This window comes from Eschrichtius robustus, chromosome 1 (genome assembly GCF_028021215.1).
Source record: "Eschrichtius robustus isolate mEscRob2 chromosome 1, mEscRob2.pri, whole genome shotgun sequence".
In the NCBI taxonomy this organism is placed as follows: Eukaryota; Metazoa; Chordata; class Mammalia; order Artiodactyla; family Eschrichtiidae; genus Eschrichtius; species Eschrichtius robustus.
Genome location: NC_090824.1, coordinates 198,417,203 through 198,433,643, shown reverse-complemented (window position 1 = coordinate 198,433,643; position 16,441 = coordinate 198,417,203). Strand labels below are relative to the sequence as shown.

Sequence of the window (16,441 nt, the reverse complement as noted above, 5' to 3'; positions counted from 1 at the left end):
AATGCTGGCGAGGATGGGGAACAACAGGAACTCTCGTCATTGCTGGTGGGAACGCAAAATGCTGCAGCCACTTTGGCAGTTTCTTACAAAACTAAACATCCTCTTACCATATAATCCAGCAATCATACTCTTTGGTATTTACCCAAAGGAGTTGAAAATGTATAGCCTACACAGAAACGTACAGTGGATGTTTAGAGCAGCTTTATTCATAATTGCCAAAACTTGGAAGCAACCAAGATGTCTTTCAGTAGGCGAATGGATAAATAAACTGTGCTACATCCAGTTAGTTATAACCCAGAATATTATTCAGCACTAAAAAGAAATGAGCTGTCAAGCCATGAAAAGACATGGGGCACCCTTAAATGCATAGTACGTACTAAGTGAAAGAAGCCTATCTGAAAAGGCTACATACTGTATGATTCCAACTATATGACATTCTGGAAAAGGCAAAACTATGGAGACATAAAAGCATCAGTGGTCTCCAAGGGAGGGAGGTGAATAGGCAGAGCACAGAGGATTTTTGAGGGCAGAGAAAATGATGGGTACGTGTCATTGTATGTTTGTCCAAGCCCATAGAATGTACAACACCAAGAGTGAACCCTGCGGTTAAACTGTGATGATTATGATATATCAATGTTACCAAGGTTCATCCTTGGTAACACATGTGGCATCTGGTGGGGGATGTCGATGATGGGGAGGGCTGTGTGGGTGTGGGGTGGGGAGTATGTGAGAACTTCACTTTTGTAGTAAACCCAAACCTGCTCTAAAAAATGTCTTTAAAGCAGGTTTGGGTTTACTACAAAACTGAAGTTCTCACGTCCTGGTGACGCAGTAGTTAAGAATCCGCCTGCCAGTGCAGGAGACACGGGTTCGATCCCTGGTCCGGGAAGATTCCTCATGCCGGGGAACAGTTAAGCCTGTGTGCCACAACTACTGAGCCTGTGAGCCGCAACTACTGAGCCCGCGTGCCACAACTACTGAAGCCCGCGCACCTAGAGCCCGTGCTCCCAACAAAAGAAGCCACCGCAATGAGAAGCCCGCGCACCACCACGAAGAGTCACGCCTGCTCACCACAACTAGAGAAAGCCCGCGCGCAGCAGCAAAGACCCAACACAGCCAAAAATAAACAAATAAATAAATAATTTTTTTTAAAAAAATAAAATAAACGGTGTCAGTAGAATAAGTAATACTTAAGAGCTTCTGTCTCAAATTAAAATTTTTGAACCTCTAGTAATGTCTGTCTTTTCTTTTCCCACAATTTCACTCATATGTTGTTCATAATCTTAACTCCTAACTATGGGATTTTGGCTCCCTGTTCGATAAAGTATTTCATTGAACTTAGCCAAAGCCAGACTCGGAGCGGCCTGGGAATACTTAGGAGTCTTCCCTTCTTCCCAGTACATTGAGAGTCTTTGTATGGTTTTGTTTTTATTTGTTTGTTTATTTTTAAGGCAGGGAGGTGTTGTCCTGACTCTCCCGATGGTAGTTAGGTTACAGCATTGTCTCCTAAGCAGAAGCTGTGATTCAGCCATGGCTTTGAAGCAGTAACCTCATAAATGTCCCATCCCTGGAATCCAGTCTGTTTCAGCATCCACAGGCCTAAATTCTGCTTGTAATCTGATTACGGGGTTTGAGCTTTTCTAGCCTGCAGTCTCTTGCTTTTCGTTTACTATACACTCAAGGACGCCAGTGCCTGATTGCTCTAGCCCTGCGCTGAGAAAAGCTCAACCCAGTTTTGCTCAGACGGGCCGCAGGCCGTGGCTGGTTGAGAATTAGCTCTAGAGCAGGCTCTGTCCCTGAACTTTCTGTGTGCAACCATGTTCAGAAGCCCAGGGATTTCTAGCTACTCGGGAGCTTTCAAGTTCTCTGAGAAACAAGGTAAGGCGAGAGAAATGGAAAATGCACTGAAGTGTCTATTTTATAACATCGTGACTGTCTTGAATCGTCCATCTTATCTTGGATGCCCCTGTTATACGGTTCTGTTTTCTCAAAGGATACCTTAAATGTCTCATTGACTTTATAAGTTAGCTTGTCTTGTGATTGCTGAGAAACATGACTTTTTTTTTTCTGTTGTAAGTTAAAGATATTGCTAAACCACTAAAGCCTTTATGGAGGAAACACTGCAGATTAAATTGGAATGCCCAAACTTTGGATTAAGTTCTGGATGTGCTGTACTTTAGCTAAAATATTTTTCTAAACCAAATGTTATATCTACTGAATTATTTCCAGTAGGCAGTGGTGTTTGTCTTTTTACGAAATCTTCATGGGAGACTGTTTGGAACACAATGTTGTCTTTTTAGTGGCTTCCTTTTGAGCCCAGAGGAAAAGATGTGCTTTCCATGTAACTACTGAAGTGACATCTCAGATTCAGTTCACTGATTGAACCAAAAGGAAATGCTTAGGTTATCTTGAATGACACATTGGAAATTCAGCCATTGTCTATAGAAAAGTATTTTCTAGCCCAAATGCACGATTAGGAAGTGATTTGAACAATTGAGGCATCAGATTCAGGAATTTTCTTCTACAATATTTGATAGCTTTTTTTTTTTTACATCTTTATTGGAGTATAATTGCTTTACAATGCTGTGTTAGTTTCTGTTGTACACTAAAGTGAATCGGCCGTATGCACACATATATCCCCATATCCCCTCCCTCTTGAACCTCCCTCCCACCCTCCCTGTCCCACCCATCTAGGTCGACACGGAGCACCGAGCTGATCTCCCTGTGCTTTGATAGCTTTTTGAACTGAGTTCTCTTTTTCTAAACATGTCACAAAGATATTTGTGTAATTAGCAGGAAAGCCTAGATGTTTAACTGGCAATATACATTTCATTTTTTTGTATTTCTCTGGTTGGTCGGAATTTCCAAATTCCGGGATTCAGGATGTATTTTAATGACTAATGACATGTCGGCATCTGGTATATCTTGTACCTCCTTTTCCTCAAGCTTCTGCCCCCAAATATTAAACAGTAAAAGGAATTTCCTTGGGGGAAGGAATTTCTGTAAGTGGTCTAATTGTGGTTTTCTGGGTGGACAAACGGTTGCTATATGCCAAAACCTGTAAAACAGATTACTTACCCAAAGCTGGCTATAAATTTGTCTGTGCCTGGTTTTCATTAACCAGCTCACTCGATGCGTGTTTTTGCTGGATGGGATTGTTACCAGCTGTCTTTACATAATATATGTCTTGTCTTCAAAAATAAATAAGTGGCCAATTCGATGTATCGTTATTATTTAGATCTTAATGAAGGCAATAAAAACACAGCTGAAGTGTTCCCGCCCCCCGTTCATCAACCCCTCATGTGCCTGCCCCCCACCACGCATTCTTTAAAAGCATCTCAAATATATCAGGCAGTGATGACTTTCAACCTTCCTGGTTACCTGGACCAAAATTGTTTAATTTTTTTTGCTCCTTCTTTTTTTTTTTTTTTTCCCTGAGGATAATATCCATGTTTTTCAGTATTTAATTGCTTTGAGTTACTCTTGTAGCCATAGAGAATTTAAATGATAGCATTGAACTATGTCAGAATTTTTTTTTTTTTAACCCATGGAGTATCTTGGCTACTATTAACCAAAACCAAAACCAAAAAAACTTGCCTAAGTAAAATGTATGTGGTGGAATTTGATTCATAAAGGTGTCCTTTTTGTATTCATATTTCTGGTTCATGGTTTCCTTTTTCTTAAATGCTCTCAAAGGGAGGCTGAAGAATTTTTTTTCCCATTGGAGTTTTTTTTTTTTTTGGTTTTAACTGACTGTGTGGGTATTTCAATCTTATATTATTTCTTTCCCCTTAGATTTGAACAAGAAAAACTTACGCCTTGTTGGATTCCCGCGTCAAAGAATAGTTCCAAGGTAAAGTAGTCTTTGCTCAAGGAATCTTAAGTTTTGAAGATTTGTAAGAGCTTTTGAAATTATTCTCCTACATTCCTAATTCATGAGTTTTAAATGTTTGAAAAAAAATGTTTTTTCCCCAGAGTTTGACTTGTTAAAACACGCGAAGCGAGCTGACTTAGTACACTCAGCTAGCAAAGATTCTTTTTGTATTTAATGCTTTTTATGGGAACTATTTGCAAAGCCGGCTATTGGTATCTCTATAATTACACACTTGTCAAGGGCTATTATCTTTTCTGTCTCATACCTGCCTCTAAGCATGGGATGTCCTTTTTGCAATCTATCCCTCGAGTAAGGGAGCTCTTCATTTTTTAAGAAAGGATCTAGCCTGCTCCTCCTCCCTCTGTCCCTTCCTTCTACCCTTTCTTCTCCCCTTACCTCCCTCCCTCCACCCACCCACCCACCCACTCCTCTGTCCAGGTGAGTTCTTGCTGCCTGGTCTCTTAACCTTTCTGCACTTCAATTCCATTGGCTGCAGGATATTATGGGTGCTAATTTGATTTACCTGATGTGCTAATTTGATTTACCTGATGCAGTACGTCATAACTGATATGAGATAATACAAAAATTAAAGTTTCTACCAAACAAGGCAGCCGTATCTAGTACATCACTATCCCTAACAGGTTTTGAGATTTTCAAGTAGAGGCACAAAATAATTATCTCTTACACACCCAGGTGTGGCTTTCAACATACACTTTATTATGCTAGAAGGACCCAACCCAGATCTACCCCTCATTCCACTCGGATGCTCTTGTTCCTAATGTATTACGTAAGGCATCATTTCTTTACTTAAAAAGTTTGTATTTCAGTAGCATTGGGATACACAGTTGTGTCACCGCTGTCCTCGCCAGGCTGAGCCTGGCTCTGCATTTGAAAATGTTAGCATTGACCTTGTGAACACACTGGATGGGGTAAAGCTTTGATGAATTGCATGCACATCTTAGTGTCAGGCGAGGAGGCAGAGTTATCAGTAAGGTTGTCTTACTTGACTCATGAAATCTCACTCTTCTTGTGCTTGACACAATCTCCCGTATTTCTCATCTTCGCCATCTTTTTAATAGAAGCTAAGGCTTATGTCTTAGTTTGTTCAGGCTACCGTTGACTGGGTGGCTGATAAACAATAGAAATTTATTTCTCACATCCAGAGTCTGGAAGTCCAAGATCAGGGTGCACCGTGGTGGGGTGAGGGTCCTCTTCTGGGTTGCCCACTGCTGATTTCTTTTTTTTTTTTTTAAATTAATTAATTAATTTATTTATTTTTGGCTGTGTTGGGTCTTCGTTTCTGTGCGAGGGCTTTCTCTAGTTGCGGCGAGCGGGGGCCACTCTTCATCGCGGTGCGCGGGCCTCTCACTATCGCGGCCTCTCTTGTTGCGGAGCACAGGCTCCAGACGCGCAGGCTCAGTAGTTGTGGCGCACGGGCCCAGTTGCTCCTGGGCATGTGGGATCTTCCCAGACCAGGGCTCGGACCCGTGTCCCCTGCATCGGCAGGCAGACTCTCAACCACTGCGCCACCAGGGAAGCCCCTGATTTCTTATATCTGCTCTTAGTGGAATGGGCCAGGGAGCCCTCTGGGTTTCTTTTTATAAGGGCGCTAATCTCATTCATGAGGGCTCCACCGTCATGACCTAATCACCTTCCAAAGGCCCCACCTCCTAATATTATCACCTTTGGGTGTCAGGATTTCAACCTATGGATTTGGGGGAACACAAACATTCAGACCACAGCAGCTTCATTCCCGATACGTCCCTAGCAGGTTGGTTTAGCTGTAATAGACCTAGTAAGTGACTAAGAGAATGGAAGAACAGGAAGGGAGTTGGGAAGGAAAAGTGTGAACTGTGAATGCAGGTCAGTCACTTCAGTGGAGAGGGACTCAGAGGACACAGCCGTTCTAAAACGGTGTTATTTCACATGTACCTATTAAAACAGTGGCCCCCTTGCTATGCTCCTAAGTGTAAAATGGGCTGGAAATACAAGAACCTGCCTCCTTCAAAGAAATCTAGTCACCCAGACACCAGAGGTGAAAATATGAGGTAATGGATTTCATCTCCCCTATCTTGTAACTTAAACTTCAATAGACGAGTGAGCAGATGTCGGGGAGCCCTTCACTGTGTGGATACTGAACAGTTATAGTAATACTGTGTCCCACATTGTGTAAAAGATAGAAGGTAATAACAGCAGAATATCCTGCTCTCACTTTAATAAAATTTCCCCTTGTTGCTACTGCTGGGCATTTAACTAGGTTAATGGGACACATTAAAAAAAAAGAAATTATCATAGAAGCAAAGGGCAAGCTCTTTTTAGATTACTGAAGCAGAAGGAAAGAGCTAGAAGCATGAAAAAATTAGTCATGAAGAGTGAGCTCCATTTCAGAGGAGATGAAGGTAGATAAGACATATTAAAGGTGTTTCTTCATATTAGAAGCTTTTTAAATTATAATTCCAAAAAATGAAGACTGTATGTAGCATGTCTTCATTATATATGGAGAGAGAGTTTCATGCTGAAATAGAGGATCCCATCTGGAGCTGTGGCAACCCACCAAGACCCACAGAGGTTGTCCAGGCAGAGACCCCTGGTCCCCAAGTGGGTGACGATGAAGAAGAATGCAACCCAGCATCCGAAGCTTAGGTTTGGAGTCGCCAGTTGTGTGAGCTGAGGATGGGCCCCACCGGTAATGCTGCTCTGGGTGCCTCTGATTCAGAAAAGCAAGAGGACGTGCTGTTAGGGCTTTGGCGTAGGGGCGGCCTTTGTAAGTGTCTCACCAGCCGTGATGATCAGAAGGGGTTACTCATTCACGAGGAGTCCAGACTTCTTTACCAGCATGTCTTGCCTGCATTTTCACTGCTGCCTAGTACCCTTGGGCATCGGAAGTCCAGGGCAGAGACGTTGACCTTTTTCAAAACCTGGTTTCACGTTGATTTGGGGGATCTTTTTTTTTTTTTTTTTTTTAATAAAGATTTTATTATGTAGGTCTGGAGACTTCACCTTTTTTTTTTTTTTTTTAAGGATACCTTTAATTTATTTATTTTTGGCTGTGTTGGGTCTTCGTTTCTGTGCGAGGGCTTTCTCTAGTTGCGGCGAGCGGGGGCCACTCTTCATCGCGGTGCGCGGGCCTCTCACTGTCGCGGCCTCTCTTGTTGCGGAGCACAGGCTCCAGATGCGCAGGCTCAGTAGTTGTGGCTCACGGGCCCAGCTGCTCCGCAGCATGTGGGATCTTCCCAGACCAGGGCTCGAACCCGTGTCCCCTGCATTGGCAGGCAGATTCTCAACCACTGCGCCACCAGGGAAGCCCCGATTTGGGGGATCTCGCGTCAGTCACAGCTCTGTGACAATCTTAACTCAGAGCCATTGGTTCCGACCCATCCTCCTTATTCTTTCCACCTGCTCATCTGCTTCCTCAGAAGTTAGCAGCCATTGGGTGAAAATAGGAGAGAGAGGCAGTAGAAGCAAGAACAAAATGTGAAGATGACCATGTGGATTCCAATAAGAAAAGTTCAGCTCGAAGATGGAGACTTGAAAAATGGAATACTTCATAAGCGGGCAAACATACACATATTTTCATACATGCATGCCAGGTGGACAAAGGTAATAAGGAGAGATGTTTTCCCAATTATATGTTATTCTAAGGAAGGAAGAAGGAGAGGAAGAAAGGAAGGAAGGGAGGGAGAAAGCAAGCTTATAACTGATGTTATTAAATACACACCCTTCTAATTAGTCTCAGTATTTCTAATGCTCTTGGCCCCATCATATCAACAGTGTATAAAATGTATACATAAAACACTTCAGAGTGAGTCATACTAGACATTTGAAGTATTTTACTGGAGCCATTCCTTCATTCATTCCCTATACATTTATTGATTTTTTAAAAATATTCTTAAGAATCAATAATTTAAAATGAGACACTTGTAATATCTTCTGTAAATAGGAAAACAGGATAACATGAGAGAGAATAACAGAGGTGCATAATATAGATTCGGTTTTGGTGGGACAGACACTGGGTCAGAGGGTTCTTTCTTAAGGAAACAACCTTAAACTGAGGCCCAGGCCAGGAGCAGGACTCAGCCAGGATGGAAGGAAGCAGGAGAGGTGAGAATTCAGGAGGAAACAGCATTTACAGTGAACCACATGAAGAGGCCGGAGAGATTTTCCTAATGTGCTCTGGTTTTCCATTGGTTTCTGACCACCTGTGGGAGACTGTCCTTCCCATCGGCACAAACACATTTGTAGTTTGTTTCAAGAAAGTAAGTGCGTGTGAAGCCAGGGGTGTAGGGTGATGGCTTGTGAACCCCACTCTGTAAAAGTTCAGCAAAATGTTTAACTAGGGGGTAGTTTCTTAGTCTTTATTAGTGGCTTCATTGAGCTTTTTGATGAGCAGATGAAAGGGGAAAGATAGAAACAGAAACACAGATGTTTATTTTTGAAAGTATGAGATAATATATTTGTACTCCAAGGTCAATGGCCAGAGGAGCTGAATATTTCAGGGGCTGCATCATTTCATTGTAATACAGGATTTTTTTCCTGAGATTTTCATTTCCCAAAGACAGTACAGAACTTTATCCGGATATTTCAAGCAGTTAAATAGTCAGTTAAAATAGCGTGCCATTCCTTAAGTAGGGTACCTTTCTGCAGTTGTTCAAATTTTTAGGTTTAGACTGCATCATACCTCTGAAAAAACACTGAGAAGAACTGTCTCTGCATTACGATTCACTCTTGAGAAGTCAGGGCTAATTCCAAGTTTCTGCCCTAAGCAGGTGTCTTAGGATCTTCAAGCCAACTGGAGTGTGGTTTACAAAGACTACTCATTCTCAAGACTCTTTAGTGAATGATGTGAACGTGGCACTCGTCATCCATTCCCATTCCACATTTATAAGCAGTAACTAAGATTTGAGATGAGCTTGGCTCTAGGAAGATGGGATGGCCATATTTTGGAACGTGCAGGCGATCCTTGACATTTAATTTCATTTATGTATGGGATATAGGTAATCCACGCGCCCCCTAACGTGGCACGCACAACACTTCCTCAGTCTCCCCTCGGGCCTCTGTGGGCACGCACCCCTGCCAGGCACAAGCACAAACAGAGGACCATCAACAGGGAAGGTCAGCTTCGCACTGGGTGTGTTTGCAGGCCTATTGCCGCCTCTCCAGAGGTGATCATGTCGCTGGGGAAGATGAGTTTCCTGTTGCCCTAGATTCGTTTTCTTCCTGCGAGGCAACAGCTCTGTCTCGCCAAACTCCAGGCACGTCCCCACGGAGACCTTGAACTTGTGGGTACCGAGTCTTGGGGCGACAGCACACAGTGTAGGCACAGGAGCAAGATGTGCGCCTCCTGTACTGTTCTTGCCGCATGGGCAAAGCCTCGCACGGTTTCGTGATCTGGAGGCCGAGGCTGACAGTAGTTCCAGGGGTGCTGGGACCGGCTCGCACCCCTCACCCCCAGCGAGTGTGCCCGTGTGCATAGGTCACTGAGCCGTGGGGTAGCTGGAAGAGCGGCAGTGCTGGGGGAGTGTTTACACCACCAGCAAATGCTGCCAAACAGGTGCTTTGTGGGGCGGCGGGCAGGGTGGCGGAGGAGGGAGCCGGTTGTTAAGCCTGCACCGGCACATACTGAGGAGTTCACACCCCAGAGGGTCTTGTGAAGCTAGTTCCTACCCGGATACGCTCGCTTCCTGTAGAAGGCAAGTGCGAAGCAAGTGCTCAGTTCCTTTCTTCGTCTCCCCTTTTCGTTTCTTGTTTTTCCCAGACAAGTTTTCATGAACCTTTCAGACCTCTTCACCATGTCTTGATTTCTTGTTTGTTTGAAGGCATTTGTTACTTTGATTTCAACCCAGAGGAAAACATGTAGATCACCTAGACAAGTTGCTGATTTTCTGAGGAAGGCTGTAGCACAGAGAGGTTGAATGAGTAATCCAAGCTTGCACAGCTCTTGGTGACTCTCGAAGAGGTTGTCGATCTGAGCCAAGGCATCCGACTCCCAGCGCAGCAATGTTTTTACTCCCCTAGGCCACGCCCCCGCCTATGCTGATGTAATTATTTAGCTGCACCCAAAAATCATATTAATAAAACCATAAATAATTGAAAAAAGCTACCAATTAACTCCCCCAAATAAAACTTTTCACTTGTGATCTACACACACATGTTTACCTATGTATAACAGTAGCATAATTTTTATGTTCTGCACTGTTTTGGTTCATATCAGATACCAGGGTTTAAAATGACTTTAAACATTTTCTTAATGGAATTGTTTTTAGCTTTCAGAAAGAGTTCTTGCTTGAAGACAAAGAACCGCTTGCTAACCACAAAAGAGGAATCGATGCTCAGCTTTTAGCTGCCCTCCCTAAAGGTGAGGCTTCTAGATGGTTGACAAGTGTACAGGGCGTACAAGTGCTGTGTGACCTGACTTTCTTGGAGGAGGCCCCTACACTAACCCCCAGCTCTGCTCTCCTCTGTGCACCTTCCTGTCTCTTCCAGGAATCAACCTCAAAGTACGTCTCTTGTTGCATCGTTAGACCTCACCTTCCCACAGGTTCCGTCCTTTCACTCTAGGTATCCTCAGGCTTTCACTGGAGGCTGGTGCAGAGGATGAGAGAGGGGTCCTAGAATCAGCCTCACCTCATCTCTCTCCTACCTCTCACCTTCTCCACGGGTGGTGGGTTCCGCTCATTTGCCCATTTCTCGTCTGTCCACCCCCTCCCACTGCTTCCAGCCCCTGACGCTAGGAAAGGCATTTACATTTGATATCTTTCAGCTCCCAACTGGGCTACACACTGGGCAGGCAGTGCAGACTGCATCGGAAACATCTCTCTTCTTACCCAAGTAGGTACTCACACGTTTGGTGAATTCGTATTCTCATTGGGTAAGACGCATATGCAGTCAAATATTTGCATCAGCTACCAGCCCACTACGCCTAGTTCTGCCTGTGAAATGATGTGAACATTACCTGAACTTTGTTTCTACCAACTGTAACACTAACGCAGGGGAGTACCAGCTCACAAACTGTCTTCATCCCAAATGAGCTGTGTAACCCTTACTTCAGAGGAAACAGCTTTTCCAGCAATCCCACTCCTGGGCATATACCCAGAAAAGAGGAAAACTCTAATTCAAAAAGATACCGGCACCCCTATGTTTATAGCAGCACTATTTACAATAGCCAAGACATGGAAGTGACCTAAATGTCCATTGACAGAGGAATGGATAAAGAAGATGCAGTACATATACACAATGGAATATTACTCAGCCATAAAAAAGAATGAAATAATGCTATTTGCAGTAACATGCATGGACCTAGAGATTATCATACTAAGTGAAGTCAGACAGAGAAAGACAGATATCATATATCACTTATATGTGGAATCTAAACACCGATACTAATGAACTTATTTACAAAACAGACTCACAGACATAGAAAACAAACTTACGGTTACCAAAGGGGAAAGCAGGGGCGGGGCGAGGATAAATTAGGAGTTTGGGATTGACAGGTACACACTACTATATATAAAATAGATAAACAACAAGGACCTATATCACGGAACTATATTCAGTATCTTGTAGTAACCTATAATAGAAAAGCACCGAAAAGTCATATATATATATATATATGACTGAATCACTTTGCTGTACACCTGAAACATTGTAAATCAACTATACAACTTTACTTCAATAAAAAATAAGTTAAAAAAAAGAAGAAACAGCTTTGGTGGAAGGTCAGAATTTTTTTCTATTCTGAAAAAAACAAAACCAAAAAAAAAAAAAAAAAAAAGCAGCAACAAAACACATGAGATCAAGCCCAGAAGAAATTAGACCAGAAAAAAAATAGTCTTTTAGAAACGAAATCCAGTTTATACAGGCCCACTGGCAAATTCGCATGCATCCTGAGGAACTGAATGGGTTGTACACCTGGACACAGGGTGAAGAAGATGGATACTTGAAGGACCCCAGGGATCTGGCCCGGTGGAAACAACTTAAACAGGGAAATTTTTCAATTTTCAAGTACTTAACAACACTGTCAACTGAAATGGAGGCTTATTCTAGGTTGCTCTAGAGGCCAAAATAAGAAGAATGTCTAGAATTACAAGGAGGCGGGTGAGATTCTGTGGGAGAAAGAAAATTCTGATAGTTCATAGTACCTAGAACTGAAATGCACGGCATTGTGATCTCATTCGTTCTCCATTAACTGTTCAAGTCAGGTCATAAGCCACGTAGTCAAGGGCAGGACAGCTGCCGTGAAGGGTTCCCACCTGGAACCCCAAGTATGAAATGGAAAGGCCCTTCTAATTTTTTAAGACTGTTTGTGAAAGACAAACTCAATTTAATCTGAGCCAAATGTAAAAGTCTATGAAGATGATCAAAACAAAGAATAAGAATGAACAACTTGATTTTAGCAATAGCTTAGATTTGACTGATTAGGGAAAGTTATATAAAGCTAAAGTTTTCCCTCTTCCTCTCTCCCCTGCCCCCAGTTCCTTCTCTCAATGAATAATAGACAATATTAAGATCATAAAAATTAAGAACAATATGAGAGCCTAGATTCCTTAAGGTTCAACGACTTGGAACTCTACATATAACAAAATTTTAAAATGCATAAGCTTATTACCCAGTTTTATTAAACATTTTACCATAATTGGTAATAAAAATCATGATTTTCACCAATCAAAGATAATTAACTTTATGTACTCACCAGATTTATGTTTCTAAATTAACAAGGTCTTTAAAACATGCTTTTAAAGTATCAGAGTCCCTCTTCCCCTGAATTTCATCTAAATTCCCATAGTTTTATTTTACAGTCTTTACTCTTTATCAATTTGGGCAGGCCTGGTTGCAAAGACCCAGGTATTACCAGTGAGCTTTCCACTTCCATGTTCGTTATTCTCTCGGTTCTTAGCAATAGCATGTTAAAAATAGGAATTGATTATGACTTTTAATGGCATGGAGTTTCATGTATGTTTATAAGTTTACAGAAGTCTCTTCCTGTTCATTTAGTGAGGGATTTTTGCTTCCGTGAAATTGAGCACTAAAATGATCATTGATTTTTCTCTAAGGAACTTCCTTTGTGTATCACAAACAGGTAATCAAGGGATTAAGACCCTTTACCTGTGTAAAACTTATGATATTAAAATAGATTTTCCATTTAGGAATTATGAAATGGACCAAATATATGACTCTACTTTTTTTTTTAACAGTTTCATTGAGGCATAATTCCTATACCATACAATTCATCCATTTAAAGTGGACAGTTCAGTGGCTTTTGGTAGATTCACATAATCGTGCATTGATCGGCAGAGTCAATTTTAGAACCTTTTTATTTTCCCCAAAAAACCCCCTCTCTTAGCCATCAGGTTTCCCCCTCATTCCTCTAGGTTTGTGATGACTTATTTTAGAAGTTGCTGGTCTTTATATTAGTGGCTGCTATCCAAGTGTAAAAGTTAAAGGGGATTACTCCTGGGGAAGAAAGATAAGTCTTCAGAATATTCTGGATCTGGCCTGTGGTATCAAATGCAGGCAGGGAGAGAGCTGTTCGTGGCAGTCCCCCTGCCACTTACATTTCTTTGGAAGAGTCTACTGTACTCAGGCTTGGGAGACTGAACTCAACAATAACTTTACCAGACAGCCTGTTCTCAGAACTAACTGAAGAAACCATGTTTCCCAAGAAAAGCACCTAACAGACCCAGTTATCCTGAGTATTGGTATTACATATTATTACAAAGTATATGAGGCAGTTAAATATTTTTATAAAGTATTATAGCCCTGATGTCAAAGTCCCTTAAACTGCCTTACTTGGAAAATGACCAACACAATGCCCATCAGAAATAACTGAAGAAATAGACTCACAGAATCCATATTGCTTAGACAAGGGCAGCAGACTAAAATCACAGGTATAATAAGGGTAAAAGTCTCAATGCAGTTGAAAGCAAAGTAGAGAATTTGTTACAACAGAAGTTAGATCAGCTGTGCTAGTTTCTATCTGGATTTATGTTGATGAATATCACTGTTTTCTGAACCATGTTTTAGTTATATACATATGACACAGCATACCATCGATTGAATTATGGCTTTTGAATCTGATTTTTAAAAAATTCTTATTCTTTGTTTTGAGGAAATAGACACTGAAAAATTTAGAGGTAAAAAGGGCATCAGGCTGCAACCCACTCTTAAATGATTCAGAAAGATTAATATGTAAATATGTGCATTTGTATGCATGTGTATGCATGTGTATATACACAAAAATATACATATGGAGAGACAAAAAGAGGGTAAAAAAATCAATCAAATGTAGTGACAAATGTTAACGTATGAAAGATGTCTTTTAATTTTTCTGAGTCTGAAATTATATAAAAATTTTAAAGGAAGGAAACCTTTTGGGAGATTATAAATAATAATAAACTATATTCAGGACTGGCAATCAGAAGATAACAGTGATAGAACAGTCCATGGTCTCTATACCTGATACATGGAGTGATGACATGTTTCTGCAGTCGGGGCAATTTCCATGATTTTTTAGTATTAGCTTCTTTTCCAGTGCTTTATAATAAACCCAACCAAAACTAAGGGGGGGGGGGGGCGCATAATAAGGACTGCACGTGCCCATATGAAGGTTTTCTGTTTCCTGGAAAGGAATGAAAAAAGTACACACACACATCAGCCATTCAAGTAAAGCATCCTTTTATGCAACCGACATGTTTTCATATGGAATAAGTGTACCAGAGTAATTATGTTACATGTGTATTTTACTAGTTTTGCTTTTAAATGGTAGACTTGGAGAAAGGAAACCAAACTCCAGATGTCTCTCCGTTCCTTCTTTTTGCCTTCCACACCATTTCTTTTTCTCTGTTATCTCATGTCCGTAGGAGTGAGGCAGGTCTTGGTCCTTAAGAATTAATTTGTTAGAAAGAATAGACTGAGACGTAACTTATTTACTGGAGGGATTTTTTATTTTCCTAGAAGAGTCACTATAGATTTCCACGAAGAATTAACAAGCTCACGGGCCCATTTAAAGTATAGCTTGATTTATGACCTTATTTTGTTCCTCAGTAAATGATCAGAGAGGGCTCTAAGGTTATAAGCCTTGAAATGGTTTTGAGCTTGAATCTAGGCTTGATTGAAAAGAAGGCAGTGCTGGGCTAGTGGTGTCTGTGGTCACCATAACCCAGGGTGTGGAGGACATCTAGTAAACAGGCTGCTTATGTGTTATCTTTGTCCCCTCTGTCCTGGGATCAGTGGAGGATGGTAGCATCCCGAAGGCGGCTTTGGAATCATCTGGCGGCATTTTTGTGGCATTGCGCCTGGGGTTGATTTGGCTTTTAGTCGGGGAGCCAGGGATCCTCAACATCCTACAGAAGAGGGCTCACAACCAAGAAATTTCCCACTTGAGAGGCCATTAGCGCCCCATGGTGATCTGTGATCCGCTCCAGAGCCAGCACCCCGAGACCTGTGTGTCAGCTCAATATTATCCTCAGACGCCGTCGACCCAGCAGTGAATGACCATCGGACGGCAGTGTTCGCTGGTGGGTTGCCCAGCCTGTCTTGCCCAGAAAGGGACAGTAGGATACTTTGGCTCCCCTGCCCTGTCCCTTTCTTTCCTCTCACTGCACCAGACTTCTTGGGGTTCAGTTTCTATATTCTGACCGTCAGTCTGTCCCCTTCTCATACTGTCTTAGTCCTCACAGAATATCGAAGCGGGGCGGTAAAGGCGGTAGGAAAAGGATGGTTTTGTAGCGGATGGGACGTTCACACCGTCTCCCCGTTCGTTGACCTTTCCTTCCGGATTATGGGAAGTAAGAAATGTCAGGAAGGAGCGTGTTGCGTCGTAGCTTTTTCACTGGATTTTTCTTTAAGTGTTTTCAGTTGCATAACTTCTATAGAAATTTTTCAAATTTTAATGAGATAAAAATGACTTTCAGTCGCAAATGAGCCCCAGAGAAGCCTACTTAATTTTTCCCAGTGGACATCACATGCCGCCCTGTGTGCGTTACATTCATATTTTTCATGCTTGTTCTTAGTGCATTCGGATGGTTTACAAACAGCAGAAATTTATTGCTCACCGTTCTGGAGGCTGGAAGTCCAAAATCAGGGCGACAGCGTGGTCGGGTTCTGTTGAGGACCCTCTTGCTGGTTGCAAACTGCCAGCTTCTCATGGCATCCTCCCATGGTGATGGGGCTTCGGAGCTCCGTCGGCCTCTTTATGAGGGCATCGGTCCCATTCATGAGGGCGGACCCTCATCACCTCCCTAAGGCCCCACCTCCTCATACCTTCACTCTCGGGGTTAGGATGTCAACGTATGAATTTGGGGGGGCGGGACGCACACACATTCAGACTGTAGTCTACCTAGTGGAAGTCATTTAGGAGAAAAGGCACCGTGCCGCTGTACTACTCAGACCCTATTCGTATACTCCATTTCTCAGTTCCGGGTTGGGGGCACGGGTTTAAGACAAACTTCTCAGAGTCCTTGGAATTTGGTTTCAACCGCTTCTGGAGCAGTTTTATGAAAGATAACAGCTCCATTCTCTGCTTTGGGGTTTAAGTAATTCATCGATACTCCTCCTTGAAAATATTTTCAA

The 16,441-nt window shown here is 42.3% G+C and overlaps 1 protein-coding gene across 9 annotated transcripts in view; it reads left to right on the top strand.

The window, feature by feature from the left end:
- Window positions 1–16,441, top strand: part of SVIL (supervillin) — a 237,994-nt gene that overhangs the window by 133,323 nt on the left and 88,230 nt on the right. For 8 of the 9 annotated variants that reach the window (XM_068562721.1, XM_068562711.1, XM_068562702.1 and 5 more), the window contains exons 4-5: window positions 3,796–3,853; window positions 10,138–10,229. The gene's annotated coding sequence lies outside the window, so the exon portion shown is untranslated. The remainder of the gene's footprint in view (window positions 1–3,795; window positions 3,854–10,137; window positions 10,230–16,441) is intronic. The other variant, XM_068562693.1, reaches the window with a different exon arrangement.